The 18274-nt window shown below is 46.4% G+C and overlaps 1 protein-coding gene across 1 annotated transcript in view; it reads left to right on the plus strand.

Annotated features, from left to right (window-relative positions):
* The first annotated feature begins 10274 nt into the window (after positions 1-10274).
* LTBP4 (latent transforming growth factor beta binding protein 4) overlaps positions 10275-18274 on the plus strand; it is a 74423-nt gene continuing 66423 nt past the window's right edge. Inside the window, exon 1 of the mRNA XM_075259628.1 lies at positions 10275-10413. The gene's annotated coding sequence lies outside the window, so the exon portion shown is untranslated. The remainder of the gene's footprint in view (positions 10414-18274) is intronic.

Below are 18274 nucleotides of genomic sequence, written 5' to 3' on the forward strand. Positions count from 1 at the left end.
TCGCAAAAAACGAGAGCTATGAAGGAGCAAGAAGTCACAGAGTTCTCCTCAAGCGGAGCTGATGGATATCATCGACGCCAACAACACGCTCATTATATGATGTCCCAGCGAGCTGCTGAGAGGCCAGAACAATCACAGGCACGGTGCGAGGAACAAGTTCAGCAGCAGGACAGCTTGAGAGCTGCCGAAACACCAGAGCAAGCAAACCATCGACAGCAGCAATTTGCTGAATAAAGGCGGATCATCGAATCCAACAACACGTAGACAAAGTCATGGGCAGGAGCTAGTTTCTTCATAAAAGGCGGAATCTGATGGAATGGAGCGTCACATTATACATTTGTGATTAAATTATAATACCTGGCACCCAGGAAGAGCAAAGACTATGAGACAAAGGGACTTGGGACCCAAAAGCGGTAAGTACTGAGAAGAACCAGTCGCCGATCACTCCCTGGCCAACCGTCAAGTAATGGCCACGTCTGTCAATAGTGATGGAAGCACTCACGACATCCCCAGTGACAGGTGATGAGGTGGACGGGTCTATACATGACCCCCAAGGCGTTGGCCAACAAGGATATGACAGAACATAGTCCTAAAAGACCCTATGTAAAAAAAAAAACGTGTGATGGTTCACGTAAAGGGTTAACAATGTCAGTAAGTCAGGGGTGTAGGCAGAGAGAGGATTTATCATCTCAGCTGTGGGCACCAATGTACCAAAGTCTTCCCTTCAAAGATGGTGAGATGTCTTAGTGACAAATATCCTTAAGTCAGAACCTTTCCGTTCAGCTGATCCGACTTTCCAACGGACTCTCCAGTGGACTCGAAACTTTCCCACAGCTCCTCTATGACGTCTTCTCTTCACTGGCCCGGGAAGAATTCTTCTATTGTGGAGCCTAATGGTTTTACCACTTTAAGCTGTCGGGGGACGTCTGTCTCACACAGTCTTACTGTACGCTGCCAAGGAATACTGCAGGTTATGTATTCATCGTGCGTGACGGACCCCATGGCTGACCCCACAGCTGAGAACCACATTGGAGGAAATAGAAGGATTGGGGAGAACATACAAAGCAGATATTGAGTTTGTTCTCTTTATTTCCTCTGCTTTTACTACTTCATATAATCTCCTGCAGCCTCGTCCTACACCGAGAAGGAGTAAAATACCATCTGGGGGCTGCACAGCTTTAGGACCACAAAGTGGCGCAAAGCAAAGATGGAAAACCCTCCTTCATGTCTCATTTCTATTAGTAATTACTATTTCAGCTCCAGATGCCCAAAGGTTTCATTTCACTTTATAGGCACATTCTGGAGATGCCACTCGGACCTCTACTAGGTCTCTGGTCCTCTACTAGGTCTCTGGTCCTCTAATACGTCTCTGGTCCTCTACTAGGTCTCTGGTCCTCTACTAAGTCTCTGGTCCTCTACTACATCTCTGGTCCTCTACTACATCTCTGGTCCTCTACTAGGTTTCTGATCCTCTTCTAGGTCTCTGGTCCTCTACTACATCTCTGGTTCTCTACTAGGTCTCTGGTCCTCTACTACGTTTCTGGTCCTCTACTAGGTCTCTGGTCCTCTACTAAGTCTCTGGTTCTCTACTAGGTCTCTGGTCATCTACTACGTTTCTGGTCCTCTACTACATCTCTGGTTCTCTACTAGGTCTCTGGTCCTCTTCTACGTCTCTGGTCCTCTACTAGGTCCCTGGTCCTCTACTAGGTCTCTGGTCCTGGTTATATAGTGGCACTACTTAAATAAAAATGTATTTCTTCAAATGAATTATTTGTAATTATTACTTATTTATTTAATTATTATTACTTAATTATCTTAAAAATTTAAATAAAAAAACACCAGATCTCGAGGGAGGTAAGCCCCCACCAGAGACCCCTTTCTGGCCACATACCAGTTATCGGGGTAGATAAGCCCCTACTAGAGACCCTTTTCTGGCCATGCACCAGTTCTCGGAGTAGATAAGTCCCCACCAGAGACCCTTTTCTGGCCTTACACTAGTTCTCAGAGGAGATAAGCCCCCACCAGAGACCCTTTTCTGGCCTTACACTAGTTCTCAGAGGAGATAAGCCCCCACTAGAGACCCTTTTCTGGCCTTGCACCAGTTCTTGCAGTAGATAAGTACCCACCAGAGACCATTTTCTGGCCACATACCAGTGCTTGGAGTAGATAATTCCCCACTAGAGACCATTTTCTGGTCTTGCACTAGTTCCTGCAGTAGATAAGCCCCCACCAGAGACAATTTCTGGCCACATACCAGTTATCGGAGTAGATAAGCCCCCACCAGAGACCCTTTTCTGGCCACATACCAGTTATCGGAGTAGATAAGCCCCCACCAGAGACCCTTTTCTGGCCTTACACTAGTTCTCAGAGGAGATAAGCCCCCACTAGAGACCATTTTCTGGTCTTGCACTAGTTCTTGCAGTAGATAAGCCCCCACCAGAGACAATTTCTGGCCACATACCAGTTATCGGAGTAGATAAGCCCCCACCAGAGACCCTTTTCTGGCCACATACCAGTTATCGGAGTAGATAAGCCCCCACCAGAGACCCTTTTCTGGCCACATACCAGTTATCGGAGTAGATAAGCCCCCACTAGAGACCCTTTTCTGGCCATGCACCAGTTCTCGGAGTAGATAAGTTCCCACCAGAGACCATTTTCTGGCCACATACCAGATCTCGGAGGAGATAAGCCCCCACCAGAGACCCTTTTCTGACCTTGCACCAGTTCTTGCAGTAGATAAGTACCCACCAGAGACCATTTTCTGACCACATACCAGTGCTTGGAGTAGATAATTCCCCACTAGAGACCATTTTCTGGTCTTGCACCAGTTCTTGCAGTAAATAAGCCCCCACCAGAGACCCTTTTCTGGCCACAAACCAGCTCTCGGAGTAGATAAGCCCCCACTAGAGACCCTTTTCTGGCCACACACCAGTTCTTGCAGTAGATAAGCCCCCACTAGAGACCAGTTCTTGGAGTAGATAAGCCCCCAGCAGAGCTTACTCTTGTCTCCCCGTTCAGAAGACACGCAGGCTCCATACTCAGCTTGGTTAATGTCTTGATCTGTAAATCTGTCTATAGTTCTCCAGCTTAGGTAAGTCATTTGTTGAAGCTGCATTTCCTTATGCCAATGTAACTCCAAAGTCTTTAAGGCCACTGACAAGTCTCCAGGCAAGGAAGAAGTCAATGCCCTTCACTGGGATATCAATTATCACATATAAAACAATTTACCTCCTAATGGGTTTTGTGCAGATCGGCCTCCCCCGTCAAGCTGAGCCTTAAATCCATTAAGACTTTTGGCAAGAACAGAAAGCTTGTCCACCGCCCCCGACCCGTCCCTGGTTTTCTCATTTCCAGAACCCCAGGGAAGCAGCAGGGGTACGAGAGGAAGCCCCTGAGCAGGCTCGCAGGATGTCCTTCAGCTCATTACAGAAAGTGAGAGCAGAGACAGAGACATCGAGGACTTCATCTACTCCGTTTACGGCTTCAGTATGTCCTATTAACCCATCATATATGGGACTTGCGGCCTAATGCCAAATCCAGACCTGTCGTCATAACCGGGTTATGTGGCCGCCATTGTATCCATATGATAACATTACGAGGTTAAAGTATTTGTCGGGATTCAGGAAGATTTAAGGGATGGAAATATTTCAGAAATGTCTTCCCTAAACATGTCCTTACTTGGCGCTTGTTCAGTGCATAATATTATCATTAGGTCGGTTTTTACCTCCATGGACTTATCCCTTAAAGGTATCTGAGTGCCATTGAACGCTGAACTACAGATGTAGGCGAGTTACCCCGAACGTCAGCAATCGGTGAGCAGCGGGATATCTTATCCTACAAGAAGACAAAAAGCAGCAAAAAGTCATAAGAAAATAATGCACCGATCCTTGTGCTCCTTAGTGCATTACCAGACACAGCCTAATGACATGAGGGGCGCTGTTTCTGAGGACAGCAGCCATATTTGTATCGTCTTTTACAATCCCTTTATCTACTACGATTGATATTTGTATTTTGCTTCTTTTAGTTCCAACCTGTGTGGAGATCTTTGCTGTCCCGGATGGAGCAGGGCCCCAAATACTGGCGCATGTACAAGAGGTAAGAACTCCGGGGACCTCTGGGATTACAGGATGAGGCCACAGTGTGAACTCTGTCTAATCTCTGTCTATTGCTTTCTTTCTACAGCGATATGCACCCCAAAATGTAAAAACAGGGGTGTCTGCACAAAACCCCAGGAGTGTGTGTGTAAGGTTGGCTTTGAAGGGTCTCGTTGTGAGAGAAGATCACCCCCGCTGATTCCCAGCCCTGCACCCCTGGCAGGGGTATCTGTCACTACTAGTCCATCTATCAGAGCGGAGGCCGAGGCTATCTCAGAGGATATGAGCATTGCTACATCATCTCCGAGACCCTTCATCTCATCACTACTATCTGCAGACAGCATGGACCGCCCAACCAGCCCTGCGCCCACCAACACGGCCCAAAAATCTGGAGATGACCCTATGATCCCCAGCCAAGCTAAGAACACATCCCTAAACTGGCGGCCATTGACGTAAGTGTCTGTCAGGAGGAGGAGGAGGTTTATCTCCCATTGTATTGAAATTCACATCTATAGTCTGGTGACCACCATAGACATCAGATGGTCAGTGACAGCCGGAAATCTGGGTGAATATCAAAATGCCTGTCATTACAGTTTATATATATCAGACCAGCTGACAACTGTACAGGCCTTGTACTATGGTTATTGTCAGGTGCTGTCACATGCATGGTTACAGTGGCATTATAGAGCCTTATAGAGCACAGACTGGTAGTGCTATTAGGGTATTATAGAGACTTATAGAGCACAGGCTGGCAGTGCTATTAGGGTATTATACAGCCTTATAGAGCACAGGCTGACAGTGCTATTAGGGTATTATAGAGCCTTATAGAGCACAGGCTGTTAGTGCTATTAAGGTATTATAGAGCCTTATAGCGCACAGGCTGACAGTGTTATTAGGGTATTATAGAGCCTTATAGGGCACATGCTGGCAGTGCTATTAGGGTATTATACAGCCTTATAGAGCACAGGCTGACAGTGCTATTAGGGTATTATAGAGCCTTATAGAGCACAGGCTGTTAGTGCTATTAAGGTATTATAGAGCCTTATAGATCACAGGCTGACAGTGTTATTAGGGTATTATAGAGCCTTATAGGGCACATGCTGGCAGTGCTATTAGGGTATTATAGAGCCTTATAGAGCACAGGCTGACAGTGCTATTAGGGTATTATAGAGCCTTATAGAGCACAGGCTGACAGTGCTATTAGGGTATTATAGAGCCTTATAGAGCACAGGCTGACAGTGCTATTAGGGTATTATAGAGCCTTATAGAGCACAGGCTGACAGTGTTATTAGGGAATTATAGAGCCTTATAGAGCACAGACTGACAGTGTTATTAGGGAATTATAGAGCCTTATAGAGCACAGGCTGACAGTGCTATTAAGGTATTATAGAGCCTTATAGAGCACAGGCTGACAGTGCTATTAGGGTATTATAGAGCCTTATAGAGCACAGGCTGTTAGTGCTATTAAGGTATTATAGAGCCTTATAGCGCACAGGCTGACAGTGTTATTAGGGTATTATAGAGCCTTATAGGGCACATGCTGGCAGTGCTATTAGGGTATTATACAGCCTTATAGAGCACAGGCTGACAGTGCTATTAGGGTATTATAGAGCCTTATAGAGCACAGGCTGTTAGTGCTATTAAGGTATTATAGAGCCTTATAGATCACAGGCTGACAGTGTTATTAGGGTATTATAGAGCCTTATAGGGCACATGCTGGCAGTGCTATTAGGGTATTATACAGCCTTATAGAGCACAGGCTGACAGTGCTATTAGGGTATTATAGAGCCTTATAGAGCACAGGCTGACAGTGCTATTAGGGTATTATAGAGCCTTATAGAGCACAGGCTGACAGTGCTATTAGGGTATTATAGAGCCTTATAGAGCACAGGCTGACAGTGTTATTAGGGAATTATAGAGCCTTATAGAGCACAGACTGACAGTGTTATTAGGGAATTATAGAGCCTTATAGAGCACAGGCTGACAGTGCTATTAAGGTATTATAGAGCCTTATAGAGCACAGACTGACAGTGCTATTAGGGAATTATAGAGCCTTATAGAGCACAGGCTGACAGTGCTATTAGGGTATTATAGAGCCTTATAGAGCACAGGCTGTTAGTGCTATTAAGGTATTATAGAGCCTTATAGCGCACAGGCTGACAGTGTTATTAGGGTATTATAGAGCCTTATAGGGCACATGCTGGCAGTGCTATTAGGGTATTATACAGCCTTATAGAGCACAGGCTGACAGTGCTATTAGGGTATTATAGAGCCTTATAGAGCACAGGCTGTTAGTGCTATTAAGGTATTATAGAGCCTTATAGATCACAGGCTGACAGTGTTATTAGGGTATTATAGAGCCTTATAGGGCACATGCTGGCAGTGCTATTAGGGTATTATACAGCCTTATAGAGCACAGGCTGACAGTGCTATTAGGGTATTATAGAGCCTTATAGAGCACAGGCTGACAGTGCTATTAGGGTATTATAGAGCCTTATAGAGCACAGGCTGACAGTGCTATTAGGGTATTATAGAGCCTTATAGAGCACAGGCTGACAGTGTTATTAGGGAATTATAGAGCCTTATAGAGCACAGACTGACAGTGTTATTAGGGAATTATAGAGCCTTATAGAGCACAGGCTGACAGTGCTATTAAGGTATTATAGAGCCTTATAGAGCACAGGCTGACAGTGCTATTAGGGTATTATAGAGCCTTATAGAGCACAGGCTGTTAGTGCTATTAAGGTATTATAGAGCCTTATAGCGCACAGGCTGACAGTGTTATTAGGGTATTATAGAGCCTTATAGGGCACATGCTGGCAGTGCTATTAGGGTATTATACAGCCTTATAGAGCACAGGCTGACAGTGCTATTAGGGTATTATAGAGCCTTATAGAGCACAGGCTGTTAGTGCTATTAAGGTATTATAGAGCCTTATAGATCACAGGCTGACAGTGTTATTAGGGTATTATAGAGCCTTATAGGGCACATGCTGGCAGTGCTATTAGGGTATTATACAGCCTTATAGAGCACAGGCTGACAGTGCTATTAGGGTATTATAGAGCCTTATAGAGCACAGGCTGACAGTGCTATTAGGGTATTATAGAGCCTTATAGAGCACAGGCTGACAGTGCTATTAGGGTATTATAGAGCCTTATAGAGCACAGGCTGACAGTGTTATTAGGGAATTATAGAGCCTTATAGAGCACAGACTGACAGTGTTATTAGGGAATTATAGAGCCTTATAGAGCACAGGCTGACAGTGCTATTAAGGTATTATAGAGCCTTATAGAGCACAGACTGACAGTGCTATTAGGGAATTATAGAGCCTTATAGAGCACAGGCTGACAGTGCTATTAAGGTATTATAGAGCCTTATAGAGCACAGGCTGACAGTGTTATTAGGTAATTATAGAGCCTTATAGAGCACAGGCTGGCAGTGCTATTAGGGTATTATAGAGCCTTATAGAGCACAGGCTGACAGTGTTATTGGGGTATTATAGAGCACAGGCTTACAGTGCTATTAGGGTATTATAGAGCCTTATAGAGCACAGGCTGACAGTGTTATTAGGGAATTATAGAGCCTTATAGAGAACAGGCTGACAGTGTTATTAGGTAATTATAGAGCCTTATAGAGCACAGGCTGACAGTGTTATTAGGTAATTATAGAGCCTTATAGAGCACAGGCTGACAGTGTTATTAGGTAATTATAGAGCCTTATAGAGCACAGGCTGACAGTGCTATTAGGGAATTAAAGAGCCTTATAGAGCACAGGCTGACAGTGTTATTAGGGAATTATAGAGCCTTATAGAGCACAGGCTGACAGTGTTATTAGGGAATTATAGAGCCTTATAGAGCACAGGCTGACAGTGTTATTAGGGAATTATAGAGCCTTATAGAGCACAGGATGACAGTGTTATTAGGGAATTATAGAGCCTTATAGAGCACAGGCTGACAGTGCTATTAGGGAATTAAAGAGCCTTATAGAGCACAGGCTGACAGTGTTATTAGGGAATTATAGAGCCTTATAGAGCACAGGCTGACAGTGTTATTAGGGAATTATAGAGCCTTATAGAGCACAGGCTGACAGTGCTATTAGGGTATTATAGAGCCTTATAGAGCACAGGCTGACAGTGTTATTAGGGTATTATAGAGCCTTATAGAGCACAGGCTGACAGTGTTATTAGGGTATTATAGAGCCTTATTGAGCACATGCCAAAATCTCCTGATGGGTGAATTTGGCTTCCTGTAAAAAACTGTCCCTTGTGGGTGTTCCGGCCGAGCGCCCATAGGGGGGGTCACTGACTCCCCTACGTTCCCTGCACCTTGAGTCCCTTGTGGGAGAAAAGTGCATTACAAATGTTTCTCATTGAGACAATTCCTGGAGTTCTCAGCAACGTTTCCTGCAGGATGTGGAGGTTGCTGTTATGCTTTGTGGCCAGCAGGCGGCAGCAGTGGACAAGTCTTTGCACCATTTGTCACTCACAATGGCTGCCGAATGCCGATCCTTGTGCTGGAGACTTGTGTAGTTGCAGGACAGTGGTAGGAGTTGGTGCACTAAGTGGCGGTGCTTGTACCCCCGGTGCAGGATCTTTATCACTAGGAATATTGAGGGGATTTACATTTCTCTTTTCTTCATTCACTTCATTTTGTTAGTTGGTAAATCTATTAACCCTTCTATTTCCAACACCATGCTTAGTGAACAGAATTTTTTACACACCTGCCTAAAACTTTTACACCATGCTGTATATCTATTAAGTTGCAGCTCCGCCCAGAATAGATAATGGCAGACTATTAATACAATAAAAAAAACTCCTTGGTCATAATTTGTCTCCTACCAATCACCCCATCAGACCTCTGCACAGGGCTGTACACCTATGCATTAGGGGGCTCTGTGCCCCCTCCCCCCACAACCATAATTTCATTTCCCCTGCCCACATAAGTTCCCCTCAACCCCCAATATTACAAATTTTAAAAAAAAGACCTCACCGAACCGCGTCCCCAAAGACCTGCAGGCTCCGCTATAATGATGTCTGTGGCTGATGCTCCACTATTATATACTATCATGTGCCCACGACTTCGTCTGCTGGTTGGTTGCGGCGCTGAGCCGCGTTTATGTAGCGAACTCATGGTGGCTATGATCCACCGCACTCATTACGCCATTGGATCCCCTCCCCATTTACTACTTTCCCCTGCCCCCTACCTGGGCTCTACCCACCTCCCCGCGCATCATGCCCCTTTCGCTCGGCACGCGCTCCTGCTCCCATGCCCCTTTTTTTCCCGCACCCATGCCCCTCCTTCCCTTGTGGTGCAACGGCAGCCGCCACGCCCACTTGCGGGCTCCTCCACCTCCCCACGGCACTGGCCCCCGCCGGTTACCCCTCCCTTGGAGACCGTTCAAACAACCACCCCCCCCAAACTCCCCCCAGCTCCCCCCAACCCCCTCATCCCCCCAAACAACCCCCCTACACCACCACCAAACCCCTCAACAAACCTACCCCTACATCGTGTGTTGGCACTGCTACATCACAGCCTATGCTGAGCAGCACAACCAGACACGGCCCAGGCTGAGCAACACCCGGTCCCGGTGAACTCACCAAAGAAGTATAGGCGATCCAGTTCTGTTGCAGCCGCTACGTATGCCGGCATGTGCAGTCCTTGGCCAAGCGTGTCTTGGACATGTGTCGGCCAGCTATTAGCGAAGCCAGCCTGTGCGTTACACAGCCGAACACGTGCCGAGATGTCATCGTGTTTGGCTCGCAGTCCGGCTGATAGCTCATCCCACACAGTCAGCCCAGCCAATCGGGGAACGGCTCAAAGATCTGGGATGACGGCATCTCAGGTCCTTGAGTGTAGCTCGACCGGAAAATTTTCGTTAGTGGTGGCAAAGTGCGGGCATGCAGGGGGCTACTATGTAGCCTATGTTTCAAACCAGGACCCAATGTATGTGTGTGTAAAATTCCAGCCAAATCCATGCGGCCATTTTGCCGTGATTGAGGAACGAACATCCAAACCCACAAACATCCAAACCCACAAACTTTCACATATATAATATTAATAGTAGGACATATTACATACTATTATATTATATACTTATACTATACATATTCTATATGTGTTCAGTGTACAGGAGCTCCAGTCAATTCTGCACAGGAAGGGTTTAGCGAAAAAGGACAAGATGGCCGCCTTACTGGCAAAGCACCTGGAAACGCAAAAGAGCCAAACGGCGAAAGAGATCTGGAAGGAGAGACATCGGGAGCCCAATAGTCTCCGCACTGCTAAAGGGGAGTACAATATTCTGCGTCAGATCCAGACAAATGGTGAGTGTATTACAAGGTCAGAGACCAGTGAAGTATACACCGTATCCTCCAACAACATGGAGGGCCAGGCAGTGGTGAACCTAGCCTGTCTGCTGCCTGAGGCGGCCAATCAAAAGACGACCCCCCCCCCAGGACTGAATACTGAAGGGGAGGGGGTGTCGTCTTTCGATCGTCCACCTCAGGCAGAACAGAGGAAGATGAGACTCCATGGACTGTTATACCCCAAACCATCCGCCCCACCCCACTCCACCTCCCCATATAGCGGTCACCAACTAAGAGGAAGATGAGACTCCACGGACTGTTATACCCCAAACCACCCACCCCACCCCCTCATACCCACCACTCACCCACCTGAATCCAACTCCCCCCCCCCCCCACTTTACTAGCTTTGGCAATACCAAATATCTATTCGGACGTGCCAGTAAAGCCTGTTTGACTTGATTTGATCAGAGGCAGCTATGGCGGCCACCAAAGTTCGACACCCGGCATCTGAGGTACTATTTACCACTTCCCAACATTCGCCGTACTAGTACGGTGGATGTCAGGAAGTGGTTAATAGGAGCAGTGCAATTCAGTGCACTGTCGTCTTTCTAGTGGTATATAATATCACCCATCTCTGAGGACATGAAAAGTTCGCTTTAGGCTGAGGCTCCACATTGAGGAAACGCAGCTTTTTCTGTTGTAGATTTTGCTGCGTTTACAATAGAAAAGGGAAATCTATAGGAAGTTCTTATACTTCTACCTCCTGCTCAATCCACTCCTGGCTTTGGCTCAAAAAACCTCAGAAAACTGGCTTAGGTGACTCAAAATGCCACCCCCCGGCATTATGCCGCCTGAGGCTATTGCCTCATCTCGCCTCAATCGAGCTTTGGCTCAGAAAACCTCAGCAAAATCTGCACCAAAAAAAAAGTATTTCTTAGGCAGAACCCCAGAACCACAGTGTTTTTGTCTACTGCAGAAAAAAAGTGTTTTAAAGAACCAGCAAACTGAATGAAATGTAATCAATCTACAGCAACCTCACATGGCAGGAAAAAAAAACATGTGGAAGATGCTGCAAATTGTAAGATGCGTGCGCTTAAACTATGGCGGGTAATTCTAGCTGCACAATCACGAGCATTTCCACATAGAATTAATAGGGGGAGAAAGTGCAGGAAAATGCATCAAAAGCTAAAACAAAATACTGTGGAAAAAAACCCAAACTGTGATTAACTGCTATTTATTTCCACAGTGTTTTTTTTTTTAGCTGCGTCTCATTGTTGGGCCTAATCCTTATCATCCTTGCATCACACTATAAGGATAAAGCCTCGCGTAGCAGGTCACAGCAAAAAAAAAAGTGCTGTGGGAAAAACCACAGCGACATCGCATCATAGTCTACAGTCATGGCCAAAAGTTTTGAGAATGATACAAATATTAATTTTTACAAAGTCTACTGCTTCAGTTTTCCTAATGGCAATTTGCATATACTCCAGAATGTTATAAAGAGTGATCAGCTTAACAGCAATTACTTGCAAAGTCAATATTTGCCTAGAAAATGAACTTTATCCCCAAACACATTTCAACATCATTAAAAGGACTAGCTAACATCGTTTCAGCAATTGCTCCATTAACACAGGTGTGGGTGTTGATGAGGACAGGGCTGGAGATCAGTCTGTCATGATTAAGTAAGAATGACACCACTGGACACTTTAAAAGGAGGCTGGTGCTTGGCATCATTGTTTCTCTTCTGTTAACCATGGTTATCTCTAAAGAAACACGTGCAGTCATCATTGCACTGCACAAAAATGGCCTAACAGGGAAGAGTATCGCAGCTAATAAGATTGCACCTCAGTCAACAATCTATCGCATCATCAAGAACTTCAAGGAGAGAGGTTCCATTGTTGGCAAAAAGGCTCCAGGGCGCCCAAGAAAGACCAGCAAGCGCCAGGACCGTCTCTTAAAAGTGTTTCAGCTGTGGGATCAGGCTACCAGCAGTGCAGAGCTTGCTCAGGAATGGCAGCAGGCAGGTGTGAGTGCATCTGCACGCACTGTGAGGCGGAGACTCTTGGAGCAAGGCCTGGTCTCAAGGAGGGCAGCAAAGAAGCCACTTCTCTCCAGAAAAAATATCAGGGACAGACTGATATTCTGCAAAAGGTACAGGGAGTGGACTGCTGAGGACTGGTGTAAAGTCATTTTCTCTGATGAATCCTCTTTTCGATTGTTTGGGACATCTGGAAAACAGCTTATTCGGAGAAGATGAGGTGAGCGCTACCACCAGTCTTGTCTCATGCCAATTGTAAAGCATCCTGAAACCATTCATGTGTGGGGTTGCTTCTCAGCCAAGGGAATCGGCTCTCTCACAGTCTTGCCTAAAAACACAGCCATGAATAAAGAATGGTACCAGAATGTCCTCCAAGATCAACTTCTCCCAACCGTCCAAGAGCAGTTTGGCGATCAACAATGCCTTTTCCAGCATGATGGAGCACCTTGCCATAAAGCGAAGGTGATAACTAAATGGCTCAGGGAACAAAACATAGAGATTTTGAGTCCATGGCCTGGAAACTCCCCAGATCTTAATCCCATTGAGAACTTGTGGTCAATCATCAAGAGACGGGTGGACAAACAAAAACCTACAAATTCTGACAAAATGCAAGCATTGATTGTGCAAGAATGGACTGCTATCAGTCAGGATTTGGTCCAGAAGTTGATTGAGAGCATGCCAGGGAGAATTGCAGAGGTCCTGAAGAAGAAGGGTCAACACTGCAAATATTGACTTGCTGCATTAACTCATTCTAACTGTCAATATAAGCTTTTGTTACTCATAATATGATTGCAATTCTATTTCTGTATGTGATAAAAACATCTGACAAACACACATAAAATCCAGAGGGCAGCAGATCATGTGAAAATAGAAGATTTGTGTCATTCTCAAAACTTTTGGCCATGACTGTATACCGCAGCACTTTTCACAGAAAGTCAGTAGAGGTTTCCTCTGAGGACTTTCTGCTTCCATTATACCTATAGGAAAACCAATGGCGTTTCTGTAGGTATAAATGAAATGAAGCAATTTCCAAAACCACCACACATATATATACCATATATACCTACACAGTCATACATATAACATATATACTCACACATATACATACCTCCCAACTTTTGAAGAACTGAAAGAGGGACAAAATGTGCGTCGCGCGTAGCGCGTCGCGGAAAATTTAGCCCCGCCCACTTTTGTACTGACTCCGCCCACTCGTTAATTTTTCATGTGCCCGCACACAGTATAATCCTCCTACAGTCACCCGTAAATTATATATCCCCCCTCTATCTCTCCCCCAGTTTCATATACACCCTTCATCTGCCCCCAGTTTCATGTCCCCGTTCCATCTCTGCCCCCAGATTCATGTCCCCCCCATCTCTGCCCCCAGATTCATGTCCCCACATCTCTGCCCCCAGATTCATGTCCCCTCCATCTCTGCCCCCAGATTCATGTCCCCGCATCTCTGACCCCAGTGTCATGCCGTCCTCTCCATCTCTGCCCCCAGTGTCATACCATCCTGTCCATCTCTGTCCCCAGTGTCATGCCGTCCTCTCCTTCAGTTTCACGTTCCACCTCCACATTAAACTTACCTTCTGCTCCGCTCCCTCGCCGCTCTCTGCGCGCCTCTCTCGCTGACACATATGCGGCTGAAGCGAGGAGCTGACACAGGTCAGCTCCTCGCTTCGCCGCTGCCGCCGGTCTCGCTGACTCATATGCGGCTGAAACGAGGAGCTGACCTGTGTCAGCTCCTCGCTTCAGCCGCATATGTGTCAGGGAGAGAGGCGCGCAGCGGCGAAGCAAGGAGCTGACCTGTGTCAGCTCCTTGCTTCAGCCACATATGTGTTCAACTCAGATCTGCATCCACTGGACGCAGATCTGAGTTGAAATCGGGACATACCTCCCTCCAACCGGGACCGCGAGACATGTCAACCAAATCGTGACTGTCCCGCGGAAATCGGGACGGTTGGGAGGTATGCATATACATTATCCTAGCACATATACATTCTTACAGCATATATATTCACACATAACAAGCACAGTACTCACACAGTATACAAGACACAAACTATAAGCAAATATACACATATATACATATTATATTTTACCAAAAAAATCCACACTCACATTTGTCTGTAGTGAAGCTGTTCCATCGCTGCAGACTTCTTCCTGTCCCACACACTACAATCAGACACTGCTGTGAGGGGGAGGGGGAAGTCCGAGCTGCACGGACAGGATCTAATAAACTGGTAGGTGTAACTGCTGCTGTATAGTGTCCAGAGGGTTAAGCAGCTGCACCCCCCCCCCCCCCCAACACCAACCCTGGCTGTCTCTGAGCCATCTCTCTCCTCCCTCGCCGAAAACACAGGACAAATCACATGCATCTTGTTTTTTTTAAAGCGGCCTGTCCTGGATTTGCTTAGGTGACTCAAAATGCTGCCCCCGGCATTACACCCCCTCAGGCTATTGCCTCACCTCGCCTCATTAGAGGTGCGGCGCTGGTGCCAGGATATCAGAGCCTTCACTGTGGGGGCCGGCCCTGCGTATTACATGGACAGCTCATGTGTAATACCCATTATCTCCTATAGTGGCCAATGCAAGAGAACTGAGCACTTGCTGCAGGATTCCGCAGAGATCGCTGTGGACAATCGCTTTGTGTTTGGAGGTCCTTCTTACACAAAATAATTGCCCAATGTGCTTTTAATGTAAACTGTGCAATAGTTATAGGCACATGAACAAGACACAATCAGACGCTCCCTGCTTTTCCTTCCACCAATATCTGCCATCAGTGGCCCCATATACCTTATATGGTGACCTGATCCCTACTGTATATCCAGGCATGTCTGCTGCAGAGGCCATCACAGTAAGAAGGTAGCCTACATGGATGTGCGGGGTAGACCAGTGTAGCTGTCTATTCTGATACATAAAGAGGGATCCCGAGGGGGCGACCACATGACTTAAAGGGCCATATAAACAAGTATGGCTGGATTTAGGATCTTATCCCTTTTATAGGGTCTGCAAATGACACATTGCAGACTATTGAGTGCCTTAGGGGGTCCGCTTTTCACATGAGGGGGTCAGTGAAACCAACTGCCCCCAAGTCAACTTCAACCTGGGCTGTTTCTTCTGGATTTTGGGGGATCTTTGTTCATGGAACCCAAAATATTCATAAGTTAAAGGTCACCTGTCCGGGGGTTTGGCACCACTAGACCTCCTGAATGTCATTACAGCTTGGGTTTAGGGTAAGGCTGGGTAATTATGACCTAATGTATTTAATTGGGCTTTTTACTGTAATTACTATTAATTAGCTAATTAATTACTAATGCTGATTGTTTAGGCCACACACCCTTTAACACCACTCCCTTTCAGAGTATATGATGGGCAAACCTGGTGATATTCAGGGTCACTTTAGGAGTATAATGATCGGCGGTCCGGGGGAGGCGATCAAACATAAAACCAGAGTTACTCACCTCTCCTGGGCTCCGGCACTGCTTCTTGTCCTCACCAGGTCTCCTGAATGACATCAGATACCACTAAGGCCTGTGATTGGGCCTCAGCAGTCACATGGTGTTGTTATGCAAATGTGATGAGGTTTCATGGGCGACGCTGTGATATTTGCATCTTTGCCTTAATGGTCCCTGATGTTATTCAGGAGCCCAGGAGAGGTGAGTACCACTAGTTTTATGTTTGTTGCCTCTCCTGGGCCTCCAATCATTATACTCCGGGGTCTGGGCAGAGAATATAATATAATATAAAGCTGCTCCATTTTGGGTGTTTGCTGTACTAATAAACCTGCAGGCTATATTTTGTGATTACTGTAATAACCTGAACGATATAACTGATGTGCACAACATGGCATTGGTCATCTCAATTGTCAGTTTGGGTCATTTTTCAATTAGTTTAGCGCCCCACCTGTGCCTGCGCCCAAAGGGTAGAGAACAGGCAGTAAAGCGAAGTTTATGGACTCCGACCCCGGCTGCTTAACAACATGCTGGCACCTTATTGTGGGGTCTCTTTATAGGGTAGGTAGCTTCTGGGGACATTATTTTAATATTATTGCAATGTGCCGATCAGTCTAAAAAAATTCCTAATAGGTTTTTATTAATAATTCTCAGTGTGTCTCCTCTGCAGCCTGCAGGGTTTCTTATACAGCAAGTCCTGTTCAGAGAGAAATCTGTCAGAGAAGACGTCTGAGGGCTCGTGGGTTCCCTTATTTTTGTTGTCTTAAGAGGCAGAAGAGTTAATTTAAAGAAATTGTGCAGGATTTTGAAAATATGGCTGCTTTCTTCTTCTCAGTGACATTATTTCTGTCACTCACTTGGCCCTCATGCAGCTCAGTCCCATTCATTTTAATGGGACGGAGATGTGGAATAAAGATAAGGACTAGACTGGAAACTGTCAACATGTCTGACAGATTCTTCTCTGAAGGCAGCCAGCAGCCTGCAATGTATGAGATACAGTAAAGGCTTCAGAGGAGAATCGGTGAGAATTTCTTTCATAAACATCTATTAAGAACATGCGTAGCCTTGAAGTCGGTGATGTGGATGGAGGTTTGGATGAGTGTGCATGGGTTGTCAGCCTGGAATAAGCTCCACATTGCAGGCTACTGCGGCCTATAGGTTCAGCTCCAGGAGGAATGAAGGTCTCCAGAAGGACCAGGGGTGTCCATGTGACTTTTGCCTATGTCCTGGCCAGGGCTGAGGGTACGGCTGACCTCAGACTTATCAGCAGCTCAGAAAGAAATGTGCGTTTCGCTCCAATCTGTGTCCTGTCTTTGTTTTTCTGTCGGCTCCCAGGACTGAGGTCTGAAAACGCCCACAGAAAATAACATTATTCACATTGATATGAATTTCCTGCAGAATTCCATTAAAGGCGACTGCGATGACAGACACAAAACTTCTTTCCCGCCCAGATCAGCAGCGTATTCGCGCTCAGTGACAGCGAGGTCTCCAGGATCCTCTGCTGCGAGGCCGGGCCTGGTGTCAGCTACAGCCGAATCTCCCCATTACATGGATTCCTGATCTCCGCCTTACTCGGCTTCAGAGATAGGAAGTCACGGAAACGGAAGAATAAGGTGTGGTCATGATGAGAGATGGGCCGGTGAGCCCGCCACGTCCTGTAGTGACAGACAACAGGATTTCATGAATCCCATCACTTTGCCTGTGAAATCTTAAAGGAGAACTAAATAACTAGACAACAACGAGATAACTTGTCCGACCTGCTAGAACCTCCATGTCGTCGGCTTTATTATCTCCAGTCTTGGTGTATTGTTCTCCATTCATGTCTAAAACTAGAGCAGTGATTGTGGGAACTCCAATGGCAGGTGTACAGCTGAAGTTAGAGGGGATATCCAAGAGCAAATTCAGGGGCCGTCGGGGTGGATGTAAAGTAATATACCCCCCCCCATACCTATTGGTTGTTCAGTCCCAGTCCCCTTCCCCTCCTATGTCAGAACTTGCCACGTCCAAAGTGGACAAGCCAAGAGACTCACATGACCTTGCCGAAGAGGGATCACTGACATGACTGACATAGATGACCAGTTCCTCTGCGGTCACGTGAGCATATTCAGACAGGGCCGAGACAAGGGATGGAAAGGGAACCCGGACAGACGTGACAGCGCTGCGGAGAGGTGAGTGCGCAGTTACTATAAACAGGGGGAAGTAAAATAGTCCCCAAAACAAGGCAAACCTGTCCATATACAATACAAAAGGTGACACATTCTGATCCCAGGCCCAGCGGTGCAGTCATGGGGACACTTGTCTGGTGGTCACGTAGATAATAGCAAGCATCAAGATTCCAGGGGACGTCTCGCCTGTTGCAGGGGTAGAATGCCAGGGGTATCCTGGGGTG

Source organism: Leptodactylus fuscus, chromosome 11 (genome assembly GCF_031893055.1).
Source record: "Leptodactylus fuscus isolate aLepFus1 chromosome 11, aLepFus1.hap2, whole genome shotgun sequence".
In the NCBI taxonomy this organism is placed as follows: domain Eukaryota; kingdom Metazoa; phylum Chordata; class Amphibia; order Anura; family Leptodactylidae; genus Leptodactylus; species Leptodactylus fuscus.